The sequence below is a fragment of a genome, unplaced genomic scaffold (assembly GCF_019419815.1).
Source record: "Pyrus x bretschneideri cultivar Hongxiangsu unplaced genomic scaffold, Pyrus_bretschneideri_v1 Contig67, whole genome shotgun sequence".
NCBI classification, from domain to species: Eukaryota; Viridiplantae; Streptophyta; class Magnoliopsida; order Rosales; family Rosaceae; genus Pyrus; species Pyrus x bretschneideri.
Window position 1 is genome coordinate 1,784,670 of NW_025999806.1, and position 16,520 is coordinate 1,801,189.

The following is a 16,520-nucleotide window of genomic DNA, read 5'->3' on the forward strand; positions in this document are numbered from 1 at the left end:
CATTCTCCCTCTTTAACTCATTTCATTATTCATTCACTTTGCATTCATTCAATTCCACCCCACATGCACCCTTTATTCTTCATCATTGCAACCATGGCACATTTACACCAACAAAACAACTCCCATGCCATGGCCTACTCATATTCCCATTTCCTTTCCAACATCTCACATGCATTTCCACCTTCCTACTTCATCATTTCACCACATTTTCCCTTTTATTTCCACATGCAATTCTTCATCATTGTAGCCACAAACACCTTAAACAAATAGCCATATACATCTCCACTCCTCCTATAAATACCCTTGCATTCATTCATTCAAAAATCATCTCATCTCATTCACAACACAACACACCACAAACACATTCCTTTCTCCCTTAGCCGTGAGTCTCCCTTAGAATCCAAAAACCATCTTCCATTTCCACCACTCCTCATCCATTTCCATAATTTCCCAACACTTCCATCCTCCCAACCAACTATCCCTAGACCTTATGCTACAATAAAGAGGAAGATAAGAGGGCCTAAACGTTCATACAATTCAAGATTGAGTTGTTGGAATGTTTAGGCATTTCTTTGATTTCAATGTTTAATTTCAATTCTCTTTGTTTTGTACGTATGAGGAAATAAACCCCCTTTAGCTAGGGGGTGATTCGAAACTATGTTTATGTTTGTAATATGATTTGATTACTTTTAATTACGTTTCATAAGTTGTGAATTCAATTTGTTTAACTGTTTGATTGATAACCTATTTATGTATGTTTATTAAGAATGAACGCTTAATTTTCATGCATGAATTTGACGCTAGAATATAAGTGAGTTTCACGTAATAGTTATGAACTTATATTCACAAGTAGTGGAGGTTGCTTATAAACAATCGTGTTAAACATATTCTTGGCATAAGTTTCATGCAATCATAGTAACGAATGCCTCGTCAACACTTATAGTTTTCATGATGCTTAATGATTCTTGCTTGTATCTCTATTATGCAATTCATGTAGGGAACTTGTGAGGAATGCTTTGGATTGTCGTATGCAATCATCCAATTCATTAACTTAAGGAAAACTTGACGGTTAATTTAAGCGGACCTAATTAACCCGGGGCGTTGAGAATTCATGGTTTATTGAAAAGCAATTAGACATCGTTTTGTATGCAAGTATAACATATGTGGAGATGAACCCCTTAGCTAGCTTCCCATCCATTCATTTCCGTCAAATCCATATTTACAATTTGTTTTATTTCCAAGTTTCCATTTTTAGTTTAAAGTCGTCCAAATCCAATCCCCCTTTACTTTATTGTTCAATTTAGTTAGAAATCAATTTAGTTTGTGTTTTTAAAAGCATTTTGAGTCTTTTGGTTTGTCTTAGTGTTTTAACGTTTAGTTTCACATTCTTTGAGTCTAGTTTAGTGTTTTATCTTGTTTTTACGTTTTTGAGTCAGTTTCCAAGGTTTTAGCAATCCCTCCTAATCCCCGGTCCAGAACGATCCCTACTTATACTTATACTACAATTGACAAAAAGAGGGTTTAATTTGTGTGCGTATAAATCTCGCATCAACTATGCACTCCAATAATTATCATCAATATCCAATCATCATCAATTGCTAGCTTCTTACCCTTTAATTGGAAAGAGCATCCACACTTTTTCATTCTAGAATTTCTTTCTATCCTCATTCTTTATGTTTTTTATTTTTTATTTTTCTGCTAATTGGTTTTACATATTTGTCCATTCCTTTCACAGCCCAATGTAAATATGGGACTACTGTTATCTTTTCGCACCCAACCTATTAGTATGGTATTTTTTTAAGGTCCTTATTGGTCATTTGACAAATATACAGACTTGTATTTAAAATTTTCATTAAAAAGTGAGTGGGGAAATAAGACACTAGGGTGGGAATAACAAGAAAAACTTATGTGAGCCTCAGCTTGCCACAGGACTTCACTGAATGACGCTACTAACCACTCAAAATTTGCCACGTGGTAAGCTTTAGTGTAATATTTTCCATGCCAAATTTTATCTACCACCTAACTCATCATTCGTTCATGAGTGTTTCAAGCTTGATGATAATTGATAAAGAGTTCCATGTGTATCAGGATGACAACATGTTGGCCACTCTCTAAGAATCAGTCATTGGAAAACTTGAGAGGAAAATATAATTTGAGGTAATAATGGATTGGAATTTCAATTTAACCTGTGTTGGATATCACACAGAACCCAGATATAAAGTTTAAGAAGCAAATAATTGCAACTTCTCTAATACATAAAAAATTTCAACGAAATACTGCTTATAATTAGAAAAATGCACATACAACTTTTTTTTTTAAATGAAATTTGTGTTGGTTTTTTTATTTTATTTTATTTTTTTCATTTCATGATAGTTGGATATGAAGAAAGGAAAGATGGTTTTGGGAAGAAGATTGGATATGGCATAGAGTTTGTGAAGAAAAAGAGAGGGAGCAAAAATAAGGGAACTTTCATGAAAATGATTTAGGTTAAGTTTATTTTAATAAAAGATTATGCTATAACTTTATTTAATAAAAAAAATTAATTTTTAATGAAAAATTCTTAAATTTTAATTAAAATGACAAAAGAACTTAAATTTTAATTAAAAAACATAATTTTAATATTAAAAATAAATATTAAAAAACCGATGCATGGACCCGCGCGTCTTCACACAATCTGTTTATGAAACTTAATGTGACATCCAATCACAAGATTTATTGTATTTTATTCTCAGTAGTAGTGAAATTTCTAAAATGCCTCTGAGATGCCATGTAGACCTTCCAAGTGGACTTCAATTTTCCTTTCACTTTTCCAGTCTTATTTTACTTTTTGCGAATAGTACTCATTTATATGAACACGTGAATGCAGACGAAATTCAATTCAAAATTATAATGAAGAAGTTATGTTCGAAATCATGTAAAAATACCTAAGACAAATTCAAAGCTTAGAATTTTGGGAGTTTTAACGAAAAGTCTGCGGTACTGTTTACTTTAACGAAAAATCACATTTTTACATTAAAAAGTCAAACCTGGTACTATTTACTTTACCTTTTATTTTGTTCTTATCGTTAAAACCAAAAGCTTTCAAGTCATTTTCATTAATTTTCCTTAGAATTTTATCCTTGTGCAGCGTGCACCAATGCATGGGTCCTTTTTAGGACACTGAAATCTGTCTTTCGTGCAAAGATATTGCTGCAAGTATTGGCAATGTTGGTTAGTCTGTGTGCAAGTGGAACTATAAAATAATAGTTTCAATATATTTTAAAAACCTATCAATCCATCAAACGTCATTTGTCACTCCCTCCTCTTTTTTCTCATTCAACCGGTCATCTCTTTCTATCTCCCTCTTTCTCCCTCTCTCTCTTCCACACATATCACTTCCATCATTTTCTTTCTTTGGCCGGTACCCCACATCTCTCTCTCTCTCTCTCTCTCTCTCTCTCCCCCTAATTCTTTTTGTTCTGAAAATCATTCTTCCTCTCGAACTTTTGAACACACACACGCACTCCCTCTAAGCTCCGAGAGCTTCTCCCTAGCTTTCACCTCATTTCCTTCACAAATCAAACTTGAAACCTATGTCTTTGGAATCCTTGAGACTCAACGAACCCAACAATGCCCTTGCATGTGCCATCGGAGCACTAGGCAGTGACCTGCCATAGAACCCGAGAGCTTTGAGCTCTAACCTTCAACCCCAGGTGAGGTTCTCTGTGCGATCCCTGTGTATGGTATTATTTTCTTGCTCGGGAGGTTGTTTACATGGAAATGTAACTCGAAATGAGGGTTGAAATCCCCTGCTTTTCCTTCTGTTTGTTAACCCAGTTTCCGATGGTGTTCTTGTTAAAGGAAAAGAAATCACACGATTTGATTGAGAGTGATTGTAGCTTCAGAAATTGTCAACTCTTGTAATTGAGTGATTGTAGGATGTAAATATAATTAGCTTTATTCTAGGATTTGTTTACTTAGAATAGCACTTAGGTTCTGTATAAAGTCTTACCTTATGTACCAATATTTGAATCAATGCAATATACAAATTCTTAATTTAAGTTGGTACCAGAGCACCGATCTTGGTGACTCTATCACACTTTCGCCACTATAACCACCGTAGCCCTCCCATAACCACCACAGATCTCCCACAAACACCATTGCCAACACCATGACAGAACCAACCAAAATTATGAAACCAAATGAGAATCTCATGGAATTCTCAGACCCATATGCCATACATCACTCGGATCATACTGGGCTTATTCTAGTTTCCAAACCACTTGATGGGAACAATTATGGGCAATGGAGCCGTGCCATGTGCATGGGTCTCAGCGCAAAGAACAAGGTTGGGTTCATTGATGGAACCATTAAGGCTCCATCACCCTCGGACTCAAAATATGCAGCTTGGAAAAGATGCAACGACATGGTAACGTTGTGGATTGTGAACTCAGTCCACTCCGACATTGCTTGCAGCATTATGTACACTGAAACTGCTGCTGTAGTTTGGAACGATCTCAAAGATAGGTTTTCACAGATCAATGACTAGAGGATCTACCAAATTCGATAAGAAATTGTCCAAAATCGTCAAGGGCAGCTCTCGGTTTCTGCATATTACACCAAGATGCAGGCCTTATGGGACGAGTTAGCGTCTTACAATGACTCACTCACTTGCACTTGTGCAGGCTTAAGAGGACTCGCTGAATGGGAAGAAAAAGAAAGAGTTATGCAGTTTTTAATGGGATTGAACGACTCTTATGCGACTATACGAGGCTCGATTCTGATGATGAGTCCGCTCCCTGACACACGCCGAGTTCATGGCCTCATTCTTCAACATAAACGGCAGATGGATGTGGCCAGTCGCCGAGATATGGGGCGCACTCTCATGCAATGCAGGTTCAGCAAACCTCAACGCCATCGTTATCCAACAAGTAGCCTTCCAACACGTTTTCATGTAAGTCACTTAAATGCACCTACTGCGACGGAGATGGACACTTGGTGGACCGTTGCTACTACATTATTGGGTTTCCCGAAGGACACAAATGGCATGGCAAGAACGTGAAGCCCAAGAATAAGAGATCGGCAGTTAACAATGCCGAGGCTCTCAACTCTACTACAACCACCAAGCCTTATACTTCTGACGGTCATATGTTCACCACCGAAGAGTATAATCAGATCATTGCCATGCTCCGCAATGGTAATGGACAACCACTTGCAAACGCAACAGGTATCTTCTCACCTACATGCAATATAGCACGCACGGATTCACACTCGACTCTATATTGGATTGTTGATAGCGGAGCAACCGATCATATATCGTATTCTCCACCAACACACAACATCATTGATGCTCAGCATGATTTCGTTGGTTTACCAAATGGAGGGCAAGCAGAAATAAAAAAATATTGGCTCTGTAACATTGTCACATGATCTATCTCTTGATAAAGTTCTTTATGTCCCAAAGTTTCGTGTCAACTTATTGTCTGTTAGTAAATTGACGAAAGCTTTGCACTGTATAATGACATTCTATTCGGATTTTTGTGTTGTGCAGGACATGGATTCGAGGAGGGTGATTGGCCTGGGCAAGCATTTTGATGGTCTCTACTATCTTACACAGAGACAAAACCCTCACCTCGCCAACCATATTCATCATATCACTAGCCTATGGCATCAGTGTCTTGGACACCCATCATCTGCACCTTTACTTACATTAGCCAAAAATAATGTTGAAATAATATTTGATTCCAAACACATTTGTGCAGTTTGCCCTTTAGCAAAGCAAACTCGTTTACCCCTTTTCTCATAGTGAAATCAAAACTACTGCACCATTTGATTTGATTCATTGTGATATTTGGGGACCTCACAGAAATCTAACACACTCTGGGGCACGTTATTTTCTTGCTATTGTGGATGATTTCACACGTTTTTCTTGGGTGCATCTTATGAATTTCAAATCCGACACACAAACGATTTTGAAATCCTTTTTCTCTTGGGTCAAAACACAATTTCAACGTGACATTCAAGCTCTTCGTGCAGATTATGGTAGTGAATTTCTTTCCATGCGTTCTTATCTTGACTCATGTGGCACCTCCTTCCAACATTCTTGTCCTTACACACCACAACAAAACGGGGTGGTTGAACGTAAACATAGGCACCTTTTAAATGTTTGTCGTGCTCTTCGGTTTCAGGCCAACTTACCTTTAAAATTTTGGGGGGAAAGTATCCAAACTGCTTGTTATCTCATCAATCGTCTACCTACACCTTTGCTCTCCCATAAATCTCCATACGAACTTTTGCATAACACACCACCCACTTACACGCACTTACGCGTTTTTGGATGTCTTAGTTATGCTACCAACCTCATACCCACCAATAAGTTTGACGTTCGTGCTCGTCGTTGTGTTTTCCTTGGTTATCCTTTTGGTCAAAAAGGTTATAAGGTATATGATCTAGCCACCCATAAATTTTTTACCTCACATGATATCATCTTCCATGAGCATATCTTCCCTTATACTCACTCACCCACTATAGACCAAACCGACATACATGTTCATCCAACCCACGACATGCATGTTACTCCCATTATTCATCCAACACACCACTACACTTCCCCTGAAACGGTGCTTACTTCCCCATACAACACGGACCCCGATTCCCCGACCAACCCTGAGCCTTCATCTCTCACTGCACCCCTGGTACCTGACATCAACGCCCCACCGCCACCGTCTAAACCTGTCCTTTCTCATACTGAACCCATCACTTCCACCACCTCACTTCGCCACTCTACTCGTCCCACCAAACCACCTGCTCACTTCAAAGATTATGTGGCTCATCACTCCACCTTGCTCACGCCCACAGAGTCCTCCTCGCGGTCCACGTCCAATACACGTCATCCACTACATCGGTATGTTTCTTATTCCTCCCTCTCTCCTGGGTATCAACGTTTTGTTTCTCATATATCCCACTTGGTGGAGCCTACTACATATGAGCAGGCTTGTCACAATCCCCACTGGGTTGCAGCGATGCAGGCTGAACTCACCGCTCTCGAAGCAAATAAAACCTGGAGTTTTGTTCCTCTTCCACCTGGCCAACGACCCATCGACTGTAAATGGGTCTTCAAACTTAAGTGCCGATCTGATGGGACTCTTGAATGCTACAAAGTACGTCTTGTTGCCAAAGGTTTCACCCAATGTGAAGGTATCGACTTCACGGAGACCTTCGCACCGGTGGCCAAACTCCTTACCGTTCGCTGCCTCTTGACTGTGGCTGCTGTCCGCAATTGGCCTTTACATCAAATGGACGTCCACAACGTTTTTCTCCATGGCGAACTTCAAGAGGAGGTCTACATGTTGCCTCCCCCGGGTTATCGTCGATAGGGGGAGAATGTTGTGTGTCAACTACATAAATCTTTATACAGCCTTAAACAGGCATCCAGAAGTTGGTTTCAAGAGTTCTCTTCGGCCATATGTACCATCGGTTTCTGCCAATCTAAGGCAGATTACTCTTTGTTCACTCAAGTCAAGGGTACTTCACTCACCATTATATTGTTATATGTTGATGACATGGTGATTACAGGCAACAATGAGGCAGAAATTGAGAACCTAAAGACTTTCCTTAGTAGTCAATTTCGAATTAAAGATCTCAGACCTCTGAAGTATTTCCTTGGAGTCGAGGTCGCACGTTCGAAAGCTGGAATCACAATTTGTCAACGGAAATATACACTGGACATATTGGAGGAGGTTGGATTGCTGGGTGCTAAACCCACGAAGGTTCCATTGGAGGCAGATTTGGTACTATCACCTACAGGTAGCAGTTCACTTCACGAACCTGTGAAGTATAGACCTCTAGTTGGAAAGTTGATCTATTTTACCATCACTAGACTAGAAATAGCATATATTGTCAACACGTTGAGTCAGTTCATGCAAGAACCACAACGACATCATCTTGATGCAGCACATCGACTTCTTCGATACCTCAAAGGAGCTCCTAGGCAAGGTTTGATGTTTCCTTCTCAAAATGAACTACAATTAATTGGTTACTGTGACGCAAATTGGGCTCGTTGCCCTATTACACATCGGTCAGTGACTGGTTATTGTATCTTTCTTAGAAACTCATTGGTGTCCTGGAAAAGCAAGAAGCAAGTTACAGTAGCTCGTTCATCCGCAGAAGCGGAGTATCGATCTATGGCCGCAGCTACTTGTGAGTTAAGTTGGTTGCGATATTTATTGGAATACTTGCGAGTTAAGCATCCCCAACCGGCAAGATTATTTTGTGACAACCAAGCCACCTTACACATAGCCGCAAATCATGTGTATCACGAACGAACAAAGCATATTGAGATCGATTGCCACACTGTTCGTGAGAGGGTTCAAAAGGGAGAAATCAAAACTTTCTATGTCAAAACAGGGGAGCAAGTCGCAGACTTATTTACTAAGCCACTACGTGCGCCTATTTTCCATACACATCTAGGCAAGTTGGGTGTCATTGACATCCACACTCCAACTTGAGGGGGAGTGTTAAAGGAAAAGAAATCATACGATCTGATTGAGAGTGATTGTAGCTTCAAAAATTGTCAACTCTTGTAATTGAGTGATTGTAGGATGTAAATATAATTAGCTTTATTCTAGGATCTGTTTACTTAGAATATCGTCTTACCTTATGTACCAATATTTGAATCAATGCAATATACAAATTCTTAATTTAAGTGTTCTCCGGGCAAAACCGGTCGACTTTGTGGGTGGCGGCACTCAAACTCACTTGGAATCGATCCTAGGTACTAAATATCTTCATGCATGTGGTGTTTTTTTAGCTGGAAATCACTAAGATTGGACATGCATGCTTAATGTTTCCTATTTCCAGAAGCTGCCGAACCTCACCAAGCTCCATTCGTCGAATTTGAGGCGGATTCGACATCTGTTCCTCCAAATTTGATTTTGGGTATGAATCTAAACCTTCTTTTGAGACTTAAATCTGTGTTTTTTTTTCACTTGGAAATGCATCGAAATCGAACTCGGGAACCCTTAACTGATTTTTGGGTTTTTCTCCAGTTTCTGGCAGGAAACTCCGCCCTTGCAGGCCGTTTTCCAGCCAGTTCCTGCCACCTTGAAACCCTCCAATATACTTATGTTTCTCTTGTCCCAACTTCTAATTCATATAGAATATGCTGGTTTGGTGGGAGATTTTAGGAAAGAATGTTGTTGTCGTACTGTTTTTACAATGAGGATCTAAATGCAAGATTTGCTGAAAGCTTTAGGGCTGTTTGGTATTTTAATGAAATTAGGGCGGTTTCGCAATTACCTCTAGTTTTAGGGGGAATTTTGGACAGATAAACTGTCATCTGCCCACTTTTGTGTATGATTTGTGTTTTAAGTATTTTGTTAAGTCAATGTGACTTGGTATAGGTACAAGCTTATTCGGATTTATGAATGACAAGGCTTATCGAGAGCAAGAAAGCTATGGTTATGTGAGTGGGTTTTTTTGTTTTTACGTATATATATGTATATATGATTTTTCCCAACAATTGCTTTTATATACTATGATGTGATATATCATGTTTAGCCTTACAAATAGACTTTTCGTACTTTGTATTTTAAATATTATTTGTGAGCATAAACTTATGGCATGACATCCTTGCATTTTATCTGCTCATTATTATATGTTTGTACGGTGTCTCTTAGTTATTTGTACTTTCATGGGCCAAAAACTAGCTTCACGTATAGTTCACATGCACCGTTTACATTTGTTTTGGATCCAGAGTTAGGTGTCAGCCTATCCTTTTGTGTGATGTTTTGGACTCGTATGTGATGCGACTAGCGCAACTCATGTGATGTAGTACTAGAATGTAAACCTAGCCTGTTCCACTGTCTGAATATCTCTACAGTGGACTTGTGTGCTTACATAAATTAATGAGCAATGATTTCGTATAATAACGACTTGGGATTTAATGTTGAGATACCTTGTTGGTGTACCCTACATCTTTTCACTCACTTTTGTTGTAGGGTACCGTATTACATACCAATATTATATTATTTTTGAGAAACCATATACTTGTATTACAGCGAGGGGTTACACTTTTCGAAAATATTTTTACAAAACTTTATTTTCAAGCCAACCCACCCTTGTTTTTCGCCCCTCCAGGATTTTAGTGCCAGAGGTTTCGTGACAACGAGGATTGTTGGCAAAAGCTGCTATGTATGAGACTTTTCCTTTCAATATAAATGCCATTACCCTTCTTTTATTGCAATTTATCTATGCTCTGACATCACTTGTGTGATATGGGTTCAAACCCCGCGCACATGCGCTCTCTAATTAGTCACTTTTAGGTTTTAGTTTATTCACATTTTCTACCTCTCTTCACTTTATGGCTTCATCACCTTCCAGATGTCGGCCAACACATCGCTGTCCAGGTGGACATTCCGGGTTGGGGTGTGTCACTTAACAATACTACACTGTTTATGAAAATTAACGATAGATGAAGATTAATTATATATGTAGCTATATAATAATGTGTATATGTGACAGTCCGTCCCGAAAATATCGAAAACGTACACGTGAAAAGACTGTTTTGCCCCTAGTTTGATTTCGTTACGTTTATTGTTTGTTTTGGGGTTTTGTTGGCATGTTTGGTGCCACACACACACTCCCATACTCCCTCAACCTTTTGTCCCCTTCCCTGCACCCTATCCCGTGCCCATTTTCTTCCCATTTCCCTTCCCATTTACTATTCACGTACAGACACACACCCAAATCCCATTAAACGTCCACAGATCGAGGGAACCAAGACCATATTCGAGCTTGTGAGGCTCGTACAAGTCCAACCATACCATTTCCAGGTAAGAACTCTATCGTTTTCACGTCGATTTCACAATGGTCGATTTGGGGTACTATTCACGCACACATGATTTCTCACGTTTTAGGGAAAATGAAGCTTGTAGATAGCTTGGTGAGGTCCCAAGGAAGCTCGGAGTAGTTCGTTTGAAGGAATTGGACGTCGGGATCGTTGGTTTCGTAGTTGGCCGGAATTGGATAGATTTTGCAGGTGAGATTTCGTGGTTTTTAAAATCGTGAAATTTGGTTGAAAAATGGCGGAGATATTAAAGTTTTAAATTTTCGCGATTTTCCGGCGCCGGCGACGTCGCCGGAGGTTCGCCCGGGAAGAAGACGGAATATTCCGTCAAGTCTGACGGAATATTCCTGACGCCATTGACGGAATCCGTTAGGGATAACGGAATATTCCTAACGGCGTCAGTTGACGCCGTCAGCGTGCCAGGCACGTGCCTACGCGTGGCCAGCGCGTGGGGGCGCGTGCGGCGGTGAAAAATTATTTTAAAAATATTGGGATGTTCGTGAGGTTGAGTAGATCCCGTTGGTGTATTCATACACCCCATTTGAGCATTGTATGAGAAGTTATTTTCAAAGGTTGGTTTTGTGCTTTAAAATTTACGTTTTTATAGTTATTTCGCATATAGGTGAGACGTATCCCGAGGACGAGCGTGGTCACTCGAGGCAGGGGGGCTACGACCCTTCCACGTACCAGTGAATGGGCTTTTGGTTTTCCGTATATACCTATATACTTATATTTTCCCAGGAATTGATTTGAATTGTTATTTGCCATATGCCATGCATTATATTATCGTTGTTTATGCACCATTAGTCACATTATTAGTAACATACATATACATATGCATATTGGGTGCTGTGGACGCACAAGTAAGTGTCAGGTAAGTGTTATTCATGTTTATATTCAGTAGTAATTCGAGATGTTTATAGAGCTCATAACCTGCGCCCCCGGTGTTAGTGCTCCTGCCCAGAGTAGGGCACAGTCCTTCACGTGATGTTCACCTCCCGCACCACACGCTCAGCTTGGATCCAAGTTAGGTGCACAGTCCTGTCGTACAGACCACTTTAGGTGGTTCCAACTCGTAGGTGACCCATGATTATTCGCACAGCCTTCACATGATCGTAGCACTAGAGCGTTTATATATATTACACCCAGGCCTGTCGTACAGACCACTTTAGGTGGTTCTGACTCGTGGGCAGGTTTAGTTATTGATATTGAGATTTGAGCTCTAGATTCAACCGTACAGGTCACGTTAGGTGACTCCGGCTGCCAGACTATATGTTATTGATTTGATTTCTACCTGAGCACTTGCATTTCATTCTGAGGTTCCGACATGGCATATCCTTGAGCATGATTGGCATATCTATATATACGTATACATGTTTATTTTCTGGGAAGTATACAGGTTTTACGGCGAGGGGTTAGAACTTATTTGTTAAATGGTTTTCGAAAAGCTTTGTTTTTGCCCACTCACGCTTTTGTTTTGCGCCCCTCCAGGTTCTAGCTGCCTAGCAGGTTCGGTGGTTTCCCAGAGGGCTTTCTCGGCATTTCTGACAGACGATCACCAGCGTAGGGACCACCTTCGGGTGTACTGTTGTCGCGTCATTTTAGTTGGACTGCTTTAGACGTTATACTCTGAACTTGTGTCTCACTTACGCTAGCACTTATTACTTTTACCTTATGTATGCTAGTTTTTATTTATTCGTACTTTTACGTTACTACTTTATTAGCTTCCACACTGTGCACTTGGCTACGTCACTTCCACGTGACGGCCAGCACGCCCTGATCTCGTTCGGGGTGTGTCAGTATAAACAATAGAAAATTCTAATCCTACTTTTGTCTATATAATCTACAAGGGACGAATTTGACTAAATTCGTGCACAAGTAGTAGTCTAATACAGATGCGAAGAAAATATTGGAAAATATAAACTTGTTAGAAACAAAGAGGAGAGGCATTGTTGTCAGGGAGAGTAGTTGATGAAGGAGAAGGAGACGAAGAATAATGAGGTGCTGATGAAGTATTGCACGCGCTTTACTTAGGTTTTTTTTTTTCATTATCTTGTCCTTATCATTAAATAAAGTTATAGGATGACTTTTGGTTAAAACTTAGTTTTGAAACCCCTTTCCTTGGTGTTCCTAAAAAAGAAACCATGAGATGAATCTCATGATGTATATTATTAAGTTGAAAAAATAATTATGAATAATTTAAATATATAAATGATAAATGATTATGTTTAAAGCTTATCACATGGCAAATTTTGAGTAGTTAGTAGTGCCACTCAGCAAAGTCCAATGACAAGCTGAGCCCCATACAAATTTTTCTCGAGAATAACATCACTCCTCATGAAATCATCATTAACACTGTAATCTTATGAAAAATTAACACTATAATTAAGACTGTTTCTATTCCTTTCGATAATTAACAATGTAATCTTGAGAAAAATTATTGAAACCAAGAACATGTAGTTGTAATCCAATTATACTTACTGGCAATGCCACACGCTAAAAAACAAGTGTGAGAAATATATTTTTATTTTTATTTTTCTCAAATGTTTTTTTTTTTAATTTTTTTTATGTGAGGAGCTATTTGTTTTTAATGGGATTGGCAGTTAAGGAGAGTGAAGGGTAATTTTTGAAAAAATAAGTTCATTAAGCAACATAATACATGCATTCAACAATTAAATAGTGGAAGCATGTTTCTATGCACTTTAAAACAAAGCTTAAACCATGAACTTCAAAGCCTAGTACCAAGACTCAACTAAAAAACAAAGTGAGTTGAAAAACATTATACTTTTGATGAATCATCTTTGCATGAGCAAAGGCTAATCACCCAAGAGAGAGGGCCTTCATTCCTTGCTTCTTTGCTCCATGGATTTATTAGAGAATGATGGATGAATGATTCTCCAAAAGTCCCCAGAGTTGGAGACCTCTAAGTTCTGACACCAAGGATGGTGAAGGATGGAGATGAGTGACATAGGAGGAAAAAGATTGCTAGCTAAATTCCTCCTATGTGGCCAGCCTCCTAGAGAGAAAAGGAGAACAAAAAATTCTCCCATCTTTCCTCAAAGAAACCCTAATGAACAAAAGGCTATAAAGTTACTTTTATAATTTCCTTTACTTGAGTGGTAAGCTTGTAATAAGTCCAAAACCACTCCCTCTTTAAGCAAGGCCGGTCTCCCTACGTTTAGTGGGTTATTGCCCATTTTGTTTTAGTTGTCGTATAACTTAAACTCAATGGCACAAGTGGACGAAAACCATTTTGGGTCTCTAAACCCAACACTAACTTAAAGCCCATTATGAACCTTTCGTATGATAAATTAACATATTAATATATTCTTGCCATATACAATTAAACTATTTAATTGTCCTTACTCATCTTCATTATTTTCTTCAATCATTACCTAACACATTGTGCTATCCATCAGGTTCTTTTTAGTGATGTAGCGGGCGATTTAAAATTCTTTCTAATCAATTATGAATTGAAACTTTCACTTCTCCCTTTAGTAATTATACATCTTCAGGGCTTTTACAAACCATGAGTGACATCTAGCAGTATGTCATGGCTACCCAACCTATTCAGTTTGTGATTACAAATGCAATATGGTCTTTCTTTAATACAATACTCTTGATCACATTGTTTGGTTTGATAGTTTATTCATGTCTTATATCCAATGTGATTCTCTTGTCTATATATTTACCTTGAATGTGATTTGGAACAACTTCCTAAATCTCATTCATACTCTGGCCAGAGACTCTTAATCATATCATACAGTATTCTCCCTCAACAGTTTGAAGTTAGAGATCCCTTATTGCGAATTCACCTGCTTTTATGGTTAAGTAGCTTAACCCAAATTATGTTGTGGACACCCTCTGATGGAGTGCCTTTAAGATCAAGGATCTAACCACAAGACAACTATGATGTCTTAGGTCAAAAGACTACTTTGCATTATCTAACTATGAGTTTTCATGTGACATGAGTATTAGAACTCCTCATTGATCACGTTCAATGGACTCATTCTCTATTGAGCATCTACGTACTTGTCTTGGTGTCAGTCACACCAATGACACAAGACCAGTCACTCTCCTTGAGAGCAGACATAACACATATTGATCTTAACGGGCTGCCAATGCCTAATTGACGATCCTATGATCAGGAACGTTTTGGATATGTGTACTACGAGAATGGTCTCATGAATCTAGCTTCTTTACATCACATTCTCCTAGTTACATATTCCTTGGACTTATTGTTCAAACGTATAACATTTATATGAGACAGCTTTTAACCATAATATTTCCCCATATATTAAACAAGTTTAGTTTAACATATAAAATCTCCATAAAATATCATCATATGATCAAGTTTAGGGCACATTTCTAATGAAGAGTTAGAGAGAGAGTGAGTGTAGAAGGCAATGATACATTGTTTTGTCTTTCACGGAAATGGATTCTCTCATGAGCATTTCCGCCTTTCACAATGCAAAAATAAAATAACAATGTTTTATGAATTTCTTTATTAAAAAATAAATAAATAAATAAAAGAAGAACTCCTTTGACAGTAATTGTGGAGATGCTATAAAGGTAGGACTGGAGTCTACAGTGAATTAGCCAATCTTATTATTGGAGTAGGATTTTTTCCCTTTTTATTCACATTTCTTTTTCTTTTTTCCTCTTACATTTTGTTTTTTGTCTTATGATATTTAAAAAAAAATCAATATAAGATGTTGACGTGGTTTAATCGTAACCGTTCAAGAAGGAGGGGAGTAAAAGGAAAGGAAATTAGGAGGGAGACAATTAAGGATGGCAATTTAACTCGTCAAATCTGATCCCCGCAAATAACCGATCCAAATGGTTTGGTTTCGGGCATCAAATTTCAAGTATTTTACGATTATGGGTAACTGTCAAGTAAATTTTTCGATTTCAGATTCGGTTATGGTTATTGGGATATCTGTCCCAAACCCATACCCAAAACCAAACTAGTTCATCTTTGGATAAAAAAAATATAAATACTTATTATATAAAAAAGGGTTGTTAATAATCATGCATTATTAAATATGAAATTAATTATTTACTTTTATATCATTAATAGTATGACTTATATCTATCTATATATATAAAGTGAGAGCCCCAGTTTGGTGAAGCTTTCCAAAATACCAAAATTGTCCCTTTGTTTCTTTCACAATCAAAACCCCAAAAATTCAAAAAAGAAGGACAAAGTGGTAAAAAAACCATAACTGGAAGAGAGAGCATCAAAGCGGAAGAGTTTTGTAGGATGAGGAATGAGAATCGCAAACGTGGGTTCAAACAACCCTCCACGTTCTACGAACTACCAACCAGATCAAAGCCGGCACCTTGATTTCAATTCCTATTCTTTCACATCCTTCCCCCTCACTCCCAACACCATCTCCACTCCCTCTCTCGCTTTCTCTAAAATCTAAAATTAAATTACGGAAAATTGAAAAAAAAAAAAGAAAAATAAGTAGATGTGCTTAAGCCTCTCAACTGCTAAGCGGTTTGGGCAGTTTTCTCCCCCATAGAATTCCACAATCTGAGTTGGGAGGTTCAACACTAGAGAAAGAAACTGTATTTGAAGCAGTTGTCGTAGTAGTCTCCCATTCCAATTTCACGATCCCTTGCGCTCTAACATCTCCCGTTCCCTTGCACTCATCCAGTTTCTAAGCAAGGGGCTTTTCAAAATCAGGTA